Here is a 17,316-nt window from a genome sequence, read left to right as displayed (position 1 = left end):
ATAAGTCCTGCTCAGATTTGCTTTCCCAAAATGCAGCACCTCTCATTTATCTAAATTAAACTCCATCTGCCACTTCCCAGGCCATTGGCCCATCTGATCAAGATCCTGTTGTAATCTGAGGTAACCTTCTTCACTGTCCAAAACACCTCCAATTTTATGTCATCTGCAAACTTACTAACTATACCTCTTATGCTGCTTATTCTGTTTCCAGTGCCTTTCGCAGTTTCTTAATATTGTGTTGGAGTGAACTGAATTGGCTGAAGACTGACATTTATAATGCAAGGGATCTCAGAAAGAAGTCAGGATGTATCATTCACTTGGTACTTCTAGCTGAAGCTTCTTGCAAACCCTTCAGCTTTGTCTTTTGTACTCATCTGATGGGCTTCCCTAACATTGAGGATGGAATAATCATGAAACCTTGTCTTTTGTGAGTTATTTAATTATCTAATATCTGTATCACACAAATGCTAGCCTATGACCATCATCAGTAAAAACAATCTAACAACTGCCCCATGATATTTAATGGTGTTACAATCACTAAATCCCCCACTTTCAACATCCTGGGGTCACAAGTGATCAGAAACTCAACTGGACTCGCTGCATAATCATAGTGGCTACAAGTGCAGGTCAGAGGCTAGGAGTACCATAGCGAGTAACTCACCTCCTGACTCCCCAAAACCTACCCATTATTTACAAGTGTCATGGTTGAAGGCATGTACTCTACCTTTAAGATAGAGTGAATGCTGTTGTGCACTGAAAGCTTAGAAGCACCCGTGTTATGACTCGATGGCAGTCTCAGAGTGTATTGGAGAATTGAAAATATGTAACATTTAGCTGTGAAATGGATACCTGAGTTAGTTGCTGTTTTGGCAACAATTCAAATTTAACTAACAGGTTTAAATTATGCCCCAGGATACTAAAACCCAATTGATTTTGAATTTATTGTTTTGCCAACATCGAACCAATGAGATGATCTAATGTTGAGGATATGAAAAGGCAAGTATTTTGAAAATTGGAGACAGGGCAACTGCCATCAACACAGATCCAAAAAATTAGGACACACTCTCTATCAAAGGTACCTTTTCATATGAAATATATTTGCAGTAAAAAGAAAGAAGACAACCCAGGGAGATCTCAGCCAGAAGAAGAAAGCTTGAAGATGACAGCTGCTGTGTGTTTTTGAAATTAAGTTGATGTAATTTTAGTAAATGCCATACTGGAAAAGCATATTGTTATAGAGTTGGAGGCAGGTAATAAGCAGTTAAGAGAAAGGGGAGTTAGAGATGTGAATAGTTGTTGTTTAATGTTCACTTTTCAAGTTAAAGAATAATTTGATATTATTTTCATTAAATAGTAGAATTTGGGAGTTCTCTGTCACTCATATTTTAACAGATTATGAGGCGAGGTGAGCTTTTCCGGGGGTTTGGTTTAATTAACGAAAGGGTTCACCACTGTGTCGTAATGCAAGGCACAAGCCAGGAGTGTGATGGAATACTCACCACGTGACTGGATGGATGCAGCTCCAATATTATTCAAGAAGCTCCACACCATGCAAGATAAAGTAACCCATTTGATTAGCATTACATCCACAAACATCCACTCCCTCCGCCACCGATGTTCAGTAGCAGCAGTGTGTAGTATCTACAAGACACATTGCAGAAATTTACCCAAGATTTTTAGTTAGCACCTTCCAAACCCATGACCACTTCTACTTCAAATGTGAAGGACAGCAGATATATGATAAGATCACCGCCTTCAGGTTCCCTCCAAACCACTCATTGCACTGACTTGGAAATATATCACTATTCTTTCATTGTCATTGGGTCAAAACCCTGGAATTTCCTCCCTAATGGCATTGTGGGTCAACTAACAGCAGGTGAACTGCAGCAGTTCAAGACGGCAGCACCAGTACCTTCCCAAGTGCACCTAGGGAGGGCCAATAAATGCTGGCCATCCAACAATGCCCACATCCCGCAAAATGACTAAACAAATCAATTACCATTCAGAATTCAAACTAGACAAGCAGGAGGCTGGAAGAACACAGCAAGCCAGATAGCATCAGGAGGTGGAGAAGTCAACATTCTGGGTAACCCACTGCCTTGCTTGCTGTGTTCTTCCAGCCTACTGCTTGTCTACCTTGGATTCCAGAATCTGCAGGGTTTTTTTTGTCTCTAACACAATTTAAATGGCAGGAAGATGTGCAGGTCAGGTGAACTGGCCATGCTAAATTGTCCATAGTTGTTAGCTGCATTAGTCAGACGGGGGGGGTGGGTTACTCTTTAGAGGGTCAGTGTGGATTTGTTGGGCTGAAGGGCTTGTTTCCACACTGAAGGGAATCTAATCTAATCTCAGAATCCAGAGTTTAGATCTCATTGTTAGTTATGGAATTGCTTAACTCAGTATATAACATATTTTCAGTACCCTACCAGTATTCCAGATCAAGATAACCCGACAAATTCCCTCTTGTTGTGAAGATTGTGTTGTGGAAGATTTGGAATTCCCTTCCACAAAAAGCAATGAATGTTGAATCTTTAAACATTTTTAAGGCAGATGTATGTAGGTTCTTGATTACTAAGGGGATGAAAGATTATTGGGAATATACAAGAATATAGAATTGAGGTGAAACTCAGACCACCAATGATCTTATTGAATGGTAGAATTGGCTTAACGGGCAGAGTGGCCTCCACTTGTTCACATGTACTCTGTGAGTGGATCTTATGATGAGATGGACCCTCCACTAAAACGGCTAAAAGTGGGACTGCTAGCCCTCAAAAGGAGGAAGTCCTGTTCTGCAGCAGTCACATTAGCACTAGAGCTCAGCCTGGTGAGAGCTGTCAGTATGCAGGCACTAATCTTTGATTGATTCCAGAGAGTTTTTTTCATTTTAGTGGGATGTGGGTGTCACTGGCTGGCCAGCAATTATTGCCTGTCCCTTGGCACCCTTGAGGAGATGGTGGTGAGTTGCCTTCTTGAACTGCTGCAGTCCACCCACAATGCCACCAGGGATGGGATTCCAGGATTTTAACCCAGTGACAGTGAAGGAATGGTGATTTATTTCCAAGTCAGGATAGTGAATGGCTTAGATGGGAACTTGAAGGTGCTGGTGTTCCCTTATAGCTGCTGCCCTTGTCCTTCTAGATGGAAGGGGGTTTGGAAGGTGCTGTCTGAGGATCCTTGGTGAATTTCTGCAGTGCACCTTGTTGATGGTACACACTGCTGTTACTGAGCATTGGTGGTGGAGGGAGTGGATGCTTGTAGATGTAGCACCAATCAAGAGTACTGCTTTGTCCTGGGTGGTGTCAAACTTCTATATTGTTGGAGCTTCACTCATCCATGCAGGTGGGGAGTATTCTAAAACACTCCAGGCTTTTAGGATGTGCGGGGATTGAGCACAGTAGGATGGGGATGAGCGGTTGAGGGTAGTGGTTTTGGAGGCCAGGTTAACATCATGAAGGTGGAGATGGGAAGAGAATTGTCTGGATACAGATAGGGCAGCACCTAATGATGTGTCCCACCCTTCCTTTCCAATTTGCAACTTATTGTCAATAAAGGACTGCTCCCTCCCACTCTCCTGCCCGCAGTGACTATATTATGTCCTGAGTAGCATAATATCCTGGTCAACTGGCTTGGTAAAAAGCTCAATTATCAGTTCAAAGAATGATGGTGAGCTACTGGTTATGGTACCGCCCATCTATCTATTAGGGGGACAATGGACTTGCCTCATACTTGGTGCCTCCACCAAAAGCATACTCAACAAGGACATCATAAAATCCAACCCAATATCTTGAGCAAAATCTGACAAGTTGCTATCGACTCCTGTATTTGCCCTTCACAGCATGTTCCTCGTCCAACAAAACACAGCAGTTGATGCTTTTGATTTTTTGATGGAATTGCAGTAGTCACTGCCAACCAGAATGAAGGCAGGGTCACTGGAACTGCTTCAGTGTCAGTGGCAGATATAGGAGAAAAATTGTTCACAGTTACTGCTCCCAATTACTGCGCAATATATTTTTTTCCAGAAAATGTCCATGTGTGGGCACTGGGATGAAGCCAGGATCGATATAAAATGTGATGCTTCCCATGATTAAATAGCCTGCTGACTCAGTGGGCCTGCCACCCAAGGAACTACCGCATCATGAGTCAGTGGCTTGAGGCTAGAATGGGATAATGATTAGAAAATAATCATAGATCAAACAATGATATCGTATAACCTCATTGGCTGCTGTTCACTGTAGTTTGTAGTGCACACAATTTAAAAGTTAACTTCTTCCAGGACTTGGCATTAGTTAGAGTTTGCTGCTGAAAATAAATTTTACTGAACTACCAAGGGCAGCACAATAGTCAATTCTGTAAATCAACTTAATGTAAGGTATGATAAGCAAGAGAACAGATGGTTTGTACATAAGATTTTAAAATGTAACATAAAGACCACATAGTTCAAACAGAAACGCATAGAATTCCCCTCAGCTCCCTTGGCTCTATAATGTTTTACAATCCAGGTTCAGCTTCTGCCAGTAGAAAATACCTAAGCTGTTTTTGCAATCTCTATCCAATTTCCAGCATCCGTTTTTTTTGTGAATGAGTGGGTTTTACTGTGCTTTTATTGGATCAGGAAATTCTGAATGACTGACGTCATCGAAGCAGGAATTGCTGGAGCCTCTATAAGAGGAATCTGATTTCCATGTGACTTACTGTACTGCAGTGAGTAGTCATTTTCAATTCTCATCCCATTTAAGGTTTTAGGAAATGGGTCATCCATGGGAAAAAAGAAGAAATTAATCGCCACGCCTGCTGACTTCAACTTTAGTGACTTACTTACAGTTCTCCACCCATGCTAAATGCTGTCAATGATTATTTGCCCACACAATACATATTTCCTTCTATTCAACAAAGCATTACTGAGCACTGGAGGGCATTGTGAAAGGGATATTTTTGAACTTGTCTATTGGTTCAATGGGCAAAAGCTCCTTAATAGTATCTTCCCAACTCACGACCACTACCATCACTAAGGACAAGGGCAGTAGGTACATTGGAACACCATCAGATACCCTTCAAAATCACTCACCATCCTGATTTGGAAACATATTGCTGCTCCTTCACTGCCACTAGGTCACAAACCTGGAACTTCTTCCCTAGGTGGCACAGTGGCACAGTGGTTAGCACTGCTGCCTCATAGCGCCAGAGACCTGGGTTCAATTCCTGCCTCAGGCAACTGTCTATGTGGAGTTTGCACGTTCTTCCTGTGTCTGAGTGGGTTTCCTCGGGATGCTCTGGTTTCCTCCCACAGTCCAAAAATGTACAGGTTAGGTGAATTGGCCATGCTAAATTACCTGTAGTATTAGGTGTAGGGGAATGGGTCTGGGTGGGTTGGTGTGGACTTGTTGAGCCGAAGGGCCTGTTTCCACACTATAAGTTATCTAATCTAATGATGTTGGGGGCTCCTACGCAAAATCTATTCAGTGGTTGAACAAGGCACCTCCTCATGGGCAATAAATACCAAGCCCAGGTCCCCTAAATGTATTTTAAAATACCAGTCTGCCATGGTACAGAGCCATTAAACCAGGAAATTCCAGATAAGACTGTTGATCACCTGAAAGACAACTGAATTGAGCTGGGTTAGAGACTAGAGCATTACAATTTATCCCAATGTCCTGTAGTAGGAAAAAGAAACAACAGCCAGATGTTTTTCTCCTGATCACAATTCAGATGGCCTTGTTGGGAATGAAAATACTGGGGCTGAGTGGGACATCCTCTCATCATGTTGCAGTTACCTATCAACTCCTATCTAAACAATGGCTACTTCAATGAAGACTTTTGTTAATTTATTCTTTCTGTGGAATATGGGTGTCACTGGCTGGCCAGTATTTATTGCACATCCCTAGTTGCAATTGAGAAGGTGGTGGTGACCTGCCTCCTTAAACCGCTGCAGTCTACCTGCTGTTAGTTGACCCACAATGTCATTAGGGAGGGGAAATTCCAGGATTTTGACTCAGTGACAGTGAAGGAATGGTGAGATATTTCCATTCTGGCTTGGAGGGGAGCTTGAACGTGGTGGTGTTCCCATATATCTGCTGCCCTTGTCCTTCTGGATGGAAGTGGTTGTGGAAGGAGCTATCTGAGGGTCTTTGGTGAATTTCTGCAGTGGATCTTAAAGCTAGCACACTCTGCTGCTACTGAGCATCAGTGGCGGAGGAAGTAATGCTTGGGGATGCAATGCCAATCAAATGGGCTGCTTTATTCAAGATGGTATCAAACTTCTTGAGTGTTGTTGGGGCTGGACTCACCCATACAGGTGGGAGTATTCCATCACACTCCTGATTTGTGCCTTGGAGATGATGACTGGCTTTTGGGAATCAGGAGGTGAGTTACTCACTCAATAGTCCAAACCTCTGACCACTCTTATAGCCACTGTGTTTATGTAGTTAGTCCAGTTGAGTTTCTAATCAATGATAACTTCCAGGATGTTGATAGTGGGAGATTTAGTGACAGTAGCACAATTGAATGTCAAAGGCCAGTGGTTAGGTTGTCTCTTATTGATGATGGTCATAGCCTGGCATTAGTGTGACATAAATGTTACTTGCCACTTGTAGACTAAGTCTGGATATTGTCCAGATCTTGCTGCATTTGAACATGGACTCCTTCAGTGTCTGAGGAGTCACGAATGGTGCTGAGCATTATACAATCATTGGCAAACATCCCCACTTCTGACCTCATGATGGAGGCGAGGTCATTGTTGAAGTAGCTGAAGATGGTTGGGCAGAGGACACTACTATGAGGAACTCCTGCAGAGGTGTCCTGGAGCTGAGATGACTGACCTCCAAGAATCTTCCTGCATGTCAGGTATAAATCCAAGCACCAGAGAGTTTCCCCTGATATTCATTGATTCCAGTTTTGCAAGGGGTCCTTGACACTACACTGGTTTGAATGCAGCCTTGACGTCAAGGGCTGTCACTCTCACTTCACCTCTGGAATTCAGCTCTTTTATCCATGTTTGAACCAAGGCTGTAATGAGGTCAGGGGCTGAATGGCCCTGGCAGAACCCAAATTGGGCTTCATTGAACAGGTTATCGCCGAGCAGGTTATTGCTGAGCAGGTGCTGCTTGATAGCACTGTTGATATCACCTTCCATTAATTTATTGATGATTGAGAGTAGACAGATGGGACGCTAATTGCTTGGGTTGGATTTGTCGTCATTTTTTTGTACAGGATATAATTGAGCAATTTTCCACTTTGTTGGGTCGGTGCCAGTGTTGTAACTGTGCTGGAATAGCTTGGCTAGGGGAGCAGTAAGTTCGGGAGCACACATCTTCAGTACTGTTGCCAGAATGATGTCAGTTCTATTGCTCACAACTTTGCAGTATCCGGAGCCTCCAACCATTTCTTGATATCATGTGGAGTGAATCAAACGGGCTGAAGCCTGGTGTCTGCAATGCTGGGGACCACTGGAAGAGGCTGAGATGGATTATACTCAGCACTTCTGGCTACTGTGAAAGCTACAGCCTTATCTTTTGCACTGATGTTCTGGGCTCTTCCATCATTGAGGATGGGGAAATTTGTGAAACATCCTCTTCCAATGAGTTGTTTAATCATCCACTACCTTTCACGTCTGGATTTGGCATGACTGCAGAGCTTAGTTCTGATCCAGAACTTGCTTAGCTCTGTCTATCACTTTCTGCTCATGCTGTTTGAAATGTAAGTAGTCTTGTTTGATGGCTTCACCAGGCTGACACCTCATCTTCAGGTATGCCTGGTGCTGCTCCTGGCATGACCTCTTGCACTTTCCATTGAACCAGGGTTGATCCCCTGGCTTAACAGTAATGGTTGAGTGGGGAATATGCTGGGCCATGAGGTTACAGATTGTGCTGGAGTACAATTCTGCTGCTGTTGATGGCCCAAAGTGCCTCATGGATGCCTAGTCTTGTGTTGCTAGATCTGTGTGAAGTCTGTCCCATTTAGCACGGTGATAGTGCCTCACAACATGATGGAGGTTATTCTCAATGTGAAAGCAGGACTTCACCTCCAGATGATGAACCAGATAGGTTTTTCCCAACAATTAACAATGATTTCATAGTCATTATTAGTTTCTTAATTTCAGATTTTGTTTAATTTGAGTTCAAATTCTACCATCTGCCATGGTGGGATTCGAACCTGAGTCCCCAGAACATTATCTGAGTCCCCGGATCTAGCTGTTGCCTCCCTCAATGATGTAAAATAGCAACATAAGAAATAGGAATGAAATTAGGTCATTTAGCCTCTCAGATCTGCTCCACCATCCGAACATTGGTCTTAGCTTGGTTCAAATGAAGCCTGTCCCAAGAGAATACCTTTCTGTAGTTCTGAAGAATGGTCACTGGTCTCGAAACATTAACTCTGCTTTCTTTCCAAAGATGCTGCCAGATTTGCTGAGTTTTCCCAGCAATTTCTGTTTTTGTTTCAGAATAGCATTCTTTTCTCATAGTACTGGCGCCAGTGCCCTATGAGTTGGAACCATTGATCCCACATTATTCCTTGAGCATTTACCTCTCTGATTTAATCTTATTGACCCACTTTGCATGTGGCACAACTAGTAATTATAGAGATTATTTCCTAATGGTTCTGATTTTTAATTTTGCCTTGAGTTGCTTGTAATTCATCAGCTGTACCTCTTTCAAAGTCCTGACTATGTTGTTGGTACCCATGTAGATCATAACAACAAGATTCAGCCCTTCCTCCAGCCCAAAAGAAATGTTCTGAACCTGGGCAACAGGGAGGCCACACAGCCTTTGAGACTTTTTTTTTGCTAGTGATCAAATGTCAGAAATTTGTCAAGCTGTACTAGAATAACAGCTGCCTCATCCAGAAAATATTGGCTTGGATATCACAGATTCAGATCATTGAAGATATTTTCCAAACTTGTGCCTGTGCAGAGATGCTTTTCACATTTTTCTGACAATGTTGGCCCAAGATTTTGTCATCAATAATGAAGCGATGGTGCATACCATTGATCTTGAAGACATTTGCCTGGAAAGAACCAGCAATCGCTGTGACATGGATTTTCCTTTTTCCTGACATCCGATTGAGCCTGGAATCAAGCAAATGGGAATTCCTATATGTGAGAGACAGGAAGATCACCAAGTAGGTTAGAGGGTCATTTACATGGAAATATTTTCACAGACCACAAACCAGAAAATTAAAAAAAAGCTGACTATCCATTCCTTTTAATATCATTTCACAGAGGACAAAATAAAAATTAATCAATGTGTCTTAGGTGGAAGTTGAACTATTATCATAATGCTCCTTTTTCAATATATTGTTTTAAAAATATGTGGAATACTTTGTCACTCTTGGGTAAATTTTATATGCCACAAATGTGACAGTAATTTTTCACAACCAGACCTATTTTTCAGTACTAATTATGTACTTGGTATGCATACCATTTAACAAAGTAATATTTCAAACTTTTTTTAATTTAATGAAACCAATGATGAAAAATTGCAAGAAACATTTGTGCCACATACGTATCAGGCAATTACCATCTGCAACAGAAGAGAATCTAATCATCTCCCCCTGACATTCAATGGCATAACTATCATAGAATTCATAACTGTCAACATTCTTTAGGTTATCATTGACCAGAAACTGAACTGGACCAGCCATATAACTATTGTGGTTACAACAGCAGGTTGGGAATTGTGTGATGAGTGACTCATCTCATGACTCCCCAAAGCCTGTCCATGATATAGAAGGCACAAGTCAGGAATGTGATGGAATATTCTCCACTAGCCTGGATAAGTGTAACTCTAACGGTGCTCTAGAAACTTGATACTATCTAATATAACATGGTGCACCTTAAACATTCTGAGATCCATCACTGGTACACAGTAGCAACAATATGTATCATTCACGGGATGCACTGCAGAAACTCAGTAAGCCTCTTCCACTGTACTTTAAAACCCATGACCACTAGTGGGATAAGGGGAACAGGCGAATCAGAACACCATCTCATTTAAGCCATCCAATATTTTGATCTGGAACTTTATTGATAATCCTGCAAAGTCACTGGTTCCAATATCTAGAACTTCAATAGCATTGTGGGCATACCTGCTCCACGGTGTCTGCAGAATTTTAAGTAGGCAGCTCTTATTTTTTATATTTTATTTTACAAAGACAGTGAACCATAAGCAGCAGTTTACAATAAACAGCAATTTACAGGAGAAAGGGGCAGCAAGGCCAACCCTAAACCCCACCATGCAACCAATTCACAGGGAAAGGCGGATGAACCCCAAATACCGCCATAACTTACCAAAGAGGAAACAGAAGACACAAATACATATAAAACAGTCCAATCAACTAAACAATAAAACTGTGCATATCACACAGACACCCCTGGTAAACCAGCAAACGACACATCCTCCCACCTTCCGGCCTCTCAAGGGCAGCTCTGTCCGCCCTGACACACTTTCTGGCCACCTCTGGGACACCCCATCCCATTACCGCCCTGGGATGATGGTGATCACTTTATGGCTTCCCAGACCACCCCTACCCGACTTATGGCCCCCTCTAGGACAGCCTGGCCCAGTAAGTAGGCAGCTCATTATCAGCAGTAATTAGAAATGGGTAAGAAATAAGTAGTGTCAGCCATCATGTGAAAACATTTTAAAAGGCTCCAGAAGTTTCTGTCAGTTCAAGAAGATAATCGACAGCGAATGCTGTTATTACTGCTGCAAAGTCAGGGCAATTATGTTACAAGTTTAATTTAATCATTTTTCAAAAGGTTTCAACAGAAATGTCAACCAAACTGCACAATGAGGCAATTTGTCTTAAAATGAGTGAGCATGCAACTATTTCTTATATACAGCAATAAACTAAAGGGAACTGGTAAAGCACATTGGAATTCAGCCTTAAATAGTTCAAGACATTACCACAGATTTATACAGCTATCCTTTCCATTACATTAGTAACTCACTCTGACTAGGAATCCATATTTGAATCCTTCCAGATTTGTCCATCAGTGACGAGGCTTTACTCCCCCTCCTTTATTCAGATGACCTCCAGGGAAAAACACAGGGACCACTACTTCCTCTGTATGTCAAAGACTTTGAATTTGTGGTATATTCCCCCCCACCCCCCCCCCCCCCCCCCCCACCCCACCACCCTCCCAACCCTGCAGTTCTCTGATTTTGGTGGGTTTGTGGTAAAATTTTGTTTGATCCTCTGTCTCACATCCTTCTATGTTCTTTTGACAATAAACATGAAGATATGGTGTTGATTATGCCAGAGATTTCTCTCTGACAGATGTGTTCCCTCTGGGATGGAGTCCATATGCTCACAGACACGCAGCTTTAATTTAAAAACCTCTTGCTCAATAACCCTGAATTCATTTTCTCAGTAATGTTTTCCCCTCTGTAGTGATTCTTCCTAATCTGCACCCCCTACAGTATAATAATGCTGTTTTTTTTCCCTCAGCTCATGTTCACAATGGAGAGTATTTGAAGTGGGCAAATGCCCAAGTGAAGGTGATTATTTTGGAAGCCACCAGTCGGCCAGAAGATTTCAAACAGGGACAGGAGTTTCTTTGACAGTTTCAAGATTCAGGGTCAGATGGGGGTCAGAAGACTTACCTTGTGTGAGGAATGTAGTTATGTGATTCTGATCTTCCCTCAACTTCCCAATTAACACGAGAGGGAGCCTTAGGCAAGCCACAGCGATGGACTTCCATTGTTTGTGCATCAATATGAATGCCAGCCGATCGTGGAATCTTGTATTTTGAGGGGCAGGACCTTTTGATCTTTCTGTTAGCCACAAGAAGAGAGAGGTGCCAAATCCAGGGGATGGTCTTTTTTAATTAATTCCTGGGATGTGGGCTTTGTAGACTGCTCATCCCTGAGAAAGAGCAGGGACTGTGAGAGGACAGATGGTCTCCACATTCTTCCGCCCATTCCCCCCTCCACCTCGTCCCCCATCACCTTCTCTGGTATTCTCCACAAGGGTAGATCGTTTCACGTTCGTATTTATGTGTTCCTGTATAAATTCAGGTCACAATCAGATAAAAGCACTTCACCTTTGCCTAACTGGTCGAATTCTGTGGCAGCCAAGGTCCCTGAAGCTGAGAGGTGTGCGAGAGGCTAGAGAAATGCAAAGTTCTGGGTCAACCAGGAGTCTCTGGAGTCACCTGCAAGGAAGCAAATGTTGGAGGTTTCACATGAAGGTCTGACAGAACTTCTGGTATGTATCCTACACCTTTGCTCGGATAGCAGAGGAGACCATCCATGGGCGGCACAGTGGCACAGTGGTTAGCACTGTTGCCTCACAGTGCCAGAGACCTGGGTTCAATTCCCACCTCAGGCAACTGTCTGTGTGGAGCTTGCACATTCTCCTCGTGTCTCTGCGTGGGTTTCCTCCGGATGCTCCGGTTTCCTCCCACAGTACAAAAATGTGCAGGTCAGGTGAATTGACCATGCTAAATTGCCCGTAGTGTTAGTTGAAGGGGTAAATGTAGGGGAATGGGTCTGGGAGGGTTGCTCTTCGGAGGATTAGTGTAGACTTGTTGGGCCGAAGGGCCTGTTTCCATACTGTAAATAATCTAACCTAAAACCATCCAAGGCATGAGCATTACCATTTCTCTCTTGTTTGTGCAGGTTGGTAACCCTCATAGAGAGCCAAGTTCCTCAGACCATTCAGTGAGTGAGTGAGAGTGTGTGTGTGTGTGTGTGTGTCTACGTCTATGTGTGTGAGAGAGAGAGAGCCTGCACTACTATTTAGTCAGATTATGGCTGATCTGATTGTAGCACTACATATTCCTGTCAGCCTCTGTTGACTACTGTGTGGATGAAACAAACCAGCTTTCACTGCTATTCACAGCAGAGAATTCCAAAGATAATCATCAACAAAGAGGTTCCTCCTGATCTCTGTCTTAAATGGGAGGCCCATTATTTTGAAACAATTACCTAGATCTAGATTCTTCCCCAAGTGAAAGCATCCTCCCAGCATCTCCCTGATCAGCCCCGCTGAAACTTGCATTCTTCAATAACATCATGTTTCATTTTTCAAAACCCCAATGACTATGGGCTCAACCTGGTGAATATTCATCAGATATTCTCTTCAATCTAGGAATTGACCCAGTGAACTTTATCTGAACTGTTTCCTATGCAAGTGCACCTTGCATACGGGTGTGAGTACAGGTAATAAAACTAATGCAGCACTCTGGCTGAGGTCCCAGGTACAGTTGTAGCAAGATTTTCCTTTTTATTCTTTATTTTTTCCTGACTTGTGGGTACCACTTATTGCCCTTCCCTAAATGCCCTTAAATTGTATGGCTTCCTAGGCCATTTCAGAGGGCAGCTAGTAGCCAAACTCCATTTCCCCTTGAAATAAAGGCCAATATTCTAGCTGTCTTCCAAATGACTTCTTGTACTCGAATGAAATTTTCTATGAATCATATACAAGGACACCCAAATCCCTCTGTACTATAGCATTTTGCAGTCTCTTTCTCATTTAAATAATAATCTTCTTTTTTAATTCTTCCCAACAAAGTGGACAATGTCATATATTTCCACATTATACTCCATCTGCCATTTTTTTTGGCCACTTCCATATCAGACTGTATTGGGTTTAATTATTTTGGCTGACTTCAAATTTTTTCAAGAATTTTGGAGAGTTTCTCACCGTAAAGTATGAGGTGAGGTATCTTGCTATATCTACCAACTCACTTCATTAACTACCTTCCTTTCCCCATTGACATCACTCATGTCCAATTCTATTCCCATCTTACCATATGCTGTTCCTGGAAAATTAGCCACTCAGTGGGTATCCATCAGAAGGTGAGTGTCCCTTGCACAAGTGCTGTGTTTGCAAGGCTGCTCTGCACCTGTTATTAATCAGGCCTGCCCTTCACCAGCAACATAATGGCACAGCAGCCACAAAGCCATGCTGCTCACAGCACATAGCCATTTGGGTACACACTCCCTAACACATACAGCCCCATTCTCTCACCTTAATCACTGTTTAACCATCAGGCCATTCAGTTGACCTGCATCTCATCTAAACACCTTCACTAGTTCTTTGTGACTCTGTCCCCAGTGCCCACTGTAGACCCATATCTTGGCAATGTCAAGTTGGGGAACATCATGTACACACCAGCAATCGTACAATTCTGATTATCAGCTCTTAATTATAGTCACTAAAAATAAACACAGGCAAAATCAATACAAGCTTTAGTTCTTGCCACAAAAGCAAATCAAACGCTGGCATGATTTTCAACCACTACTTCACATGGTCTACTCTACCTAGCTTTCTTCTACTGGAACTGGGTCCTCTCCTGAACCGGGTCCATCCAGTCTTGTCTGACTTGAGTGCCTGATACCACTAAACTCTGTCATAGACAAGAAGGGTTTCATCCACCCCAACATCAACATCTGTTTAGAACATTACTCCCACTGTCCTAATTCCTCAGCATCCAGCGTAATACCTTTCATCAGTCAGGAGGTTGCAAAATGGTGTCAGGAGCCATGATCTCAGTGGGTAATCCTTGCCTTTGGTAACCAGCATCATAAAGCACCTAGACCCCAGATGCATCAGGTCCATCAGAGTGCTCCAGGATGTACAAAACGAGGAAGCAGCAAGGGTAATGGGCACTCGTCTCCCGGAAGCAGTGACAGCGATTACAGATTCACCTGCAAATCAATGGAATGGTACCCTTCCTTGTTGATAAATTCCACAGTGTTGTGATATGTCCCTCTCAATGCCACATGTGAGCAGTCAATGGCATCCTGCACCTGGTGGGGGCGTACTACCCAGGCTGCAGCACTGACCCCGTCATGGGGGAGCAAAATGAACTTGCGTGATCTTGCTCAGACGGTGTCAGTCACTGTCCTGATTCATTTGTGGATGCACAACTGAGAGTCATAGAGTCTTTGAGGTTCACAGCACATAAAAAAACCCTTTGACTCATTGAGTCAGCACCAGTCAAAAACAACCACCCAATTATTCTAATCCCATTTTCCAGCATTTAGACCATTGTATTATATGCCTTGTTATTACAAGTGCACATTCAAATAGTTCTTAAACATTATAATTGTTTCTGCCTCTACTACCCTTACATGCACTACATTCCAGATTCCCAACACCTTCTTAGTGAATAACGTTTTTGTCACATCCCCTCTAAACTTCCTGCCCTTTCCTAAAATCTATGTTCACTGGTCACTGATCCCTCCACTAAGGGGAAAAGTTGTTTACCCTGTCAATGCCCCTCAGCATTTTATACATCACAATTATGTCCCTGCTCGGTCCCCTCTGATCCAACCCCAGGTTATTCAATCTCTCTGCTTAACTGAAACTCTCCAGCCCAGGCAACATCCTGGTACATCTCCTCTGTACCTTCTCTAGTGTAAACACATCATTCCTATAATGGGGTTTACAGAACTGTGCACAGTACTCTCAGACTGTGGTCTCACCAATGTTCCAACATAATTCTCTGCTCTTAAGCTATGCCTTGGCTAATAAGGGCAAGTGTCCCATGTTCCTTCTTAACCATTCCATCCACTTGTCCTGCTAGCTTAAGGATCCAGTGGATGTGCACACCCAGTTCCCTTGGTGTTTCCCAGGGTCCTACTGTTTACTATGCATTTCCATTCACTAGTGAACTGCAACACAATTTATTTATTTAGAACTCTTCCTATGTTCCCAATGAAGAGCTCTTGCCTGAAACGTCGATTCTCCTGCTCCTTGGACGCTGCCTGATCTGTGCTTTTCCAGCACCCCACTCTCGGCTCTGATCTCCAGAATCTGCAATCTTCACTTCCTCCAAATCCTCTGGCTCCAAGCACAAAGCAAGCAATTCCATACAGGTCTGTTGTCACTCCCTGGAAGGATCCAGTCACTGAGAAGTTCAATGCAGCTGTCAACTTCACAGCCACTGGGAGAGGATTACCTCTCACACCTACAAGCCTCAGGTCTCACTCCAGCATCTGACACAGTTCTGTCAACATGTCCCAGGCAAGACAAAGCCTATGTTGACACTGACCTTGCTCATAACCAAGAAATTGAGTTGGTGCCAAACATTTCGTCTACTTGTGGTACTGACATCTCCTGAGGGGTCTTGTGGCTGCAAATGTTCCTGAGCTGAGCTCTCCTTGTCCTCTGCAATGGTCTTTTGCTGCTCCTGCTTTCATCTTCAACTTTGTAGGAAGTCAGCGACTGCGACTACCATCCCACCCGGGGCAGGGCATGCGTCCCATTTCAGCAACGATCTCTATTGGGAGCAGAAGCAGTAAACAACATTCCCCATCTCAGGAGCTTCATGGGATGCTTCCCCTGCAGATCAGGGCTGAGCACACTCCTCCACACAGTGAGACATTCTGGACCCTGACAACAACAACCATGGCTCCATTATTCACTCAGCTTTAGACTCAGCATGTGCATCAAACTGGTGAAGGCACCATGTCTGTTGTGTGACTAGAACATTACATCAAAATGGAGTCCTATGGTGCTCCAGACCCATCCCCCCTTCATTCAACTTTTCATAGCACTTGGTACAGACAATGGTTAAACTTACATGACAGACGATGAGGTGATCGTGTGTACCGCCCATTTGCACAATTTAGAAGATGCGCAATTAATGGTTTGCCCTCAGCCTGTGGTGATCGGTTTTTAAGTGAATTCAAGTATCCTCAGCATCACTGAGGTGCCAATATTTAATTTACAATTTTCCATGGCATGTTGCAACTTTTGACTCCAAAGCACTTTCAGTGTAGATGGAATTATGTACAGGCCTCCAAACAGTAGTCAGGAACTGGGGCTCCAGATACACCAGAAGATAGAAAAGATGTGTAAGAAAGACAATGTTATGGTGATCATGGGAGATTTCAACATGCAGGTGGACTGGGAACATTCGGTTGGTAGTGGAGTGCAAGAAATGGAATTTGTGGAATGTCTATGAGATGGCTTTTTGGAACAGCTTGTGGTGGAGCCCAATAGGGAACAGCCAATACTAGATTTAGTGTTGTGCGATCAGGCAGATATGATAAGGGAGTTTTAGGTGAAGGAACCCTTAGGAGGCAGTGATCATAATGTGATTGAATTTACTCTGCAATTTGAGAGGGGGAAGATAGGATCAGAGGTAATAGTATTTCAGCTGAATAAAGACAACTACAGAGGCATGAAGGAGGAGATGGGTAGAATTGACTAGGAGAGGAGCCTAGTAGGAAAGACAGTGGAACAGGAATGGCAGGGGATTCTGGCAGTAATTCAGGAGACACAGCAGAGATTCATCCTGAGGGAAAAGAAGCATGGTACAGGGAGGATGAGGCAACCATGGCAGATGAGGGAAGTCAGGGACAG

This window comes from Chiloscyllium punctatum, chromosome 15 (assembly GCF_047496795.1).
Source record: "Chiloscyllium punctatum isolate Juve2018m chromosome 15, sChiPun1.3, whole genome shotgun sequence".
NCBI classification, from domain to species: Eukaryota; Metazoa; Chordata; class Chondrichthyes; order Orectolobiformes; family Hemiscylliidae; genus Chiloscyllium; species Chiloscyllium punctatum.
This window is presented reverse-complemented; position numbering follows the sequence as displayed.